Consider the following 323-nt stretch of genomic DNA (forward strand, 5'->3'; position numbering starts at 1 on the left):
CAGGGCTATACAAAGGCCGGTGAGGAAGGTGAGGATTTACGTTGCATAAGCAAACAACCTCGAAGTCCTATGGCTTTGTTATTTAAGTCTAAGGAAGTAAGATTGGTTTCAATGGGGAAGACGGGTTTTGTTGTTGAAGATGGTCGTGCTGCCCACCATGCTAGCTCTAAGCTCATTGCTGTGACGAGTTTGAGTTTTCTAGTGTATCAAGTTATGATGTCAAATTAGGTGGCCCTATGGTTGAAGTTCTTTAAATTTTATGAGGGCATGTTAAAGTTGATTAGAGCGACACCGGTTAGGATCCTACGGTTCCCTCGTTCTGG

The sequence above is a fragment of the Phalaenopsis equestris genome, unplaced genomic scaffold, assembly GCF_001263595.1.
Source record: "Phalaenopsis equestris unplaced genomic scaffold, ASM126359v1 Scaffold000919, whole genome shotgun sequence".
Taxonomy (NCBI): Eukaryota; Viridiplantae; Streptophyta; class Magnoliopsida; order Asparagales; family Orchidaceae; genus Phalaenopsis; species Phalaenopsis equestris.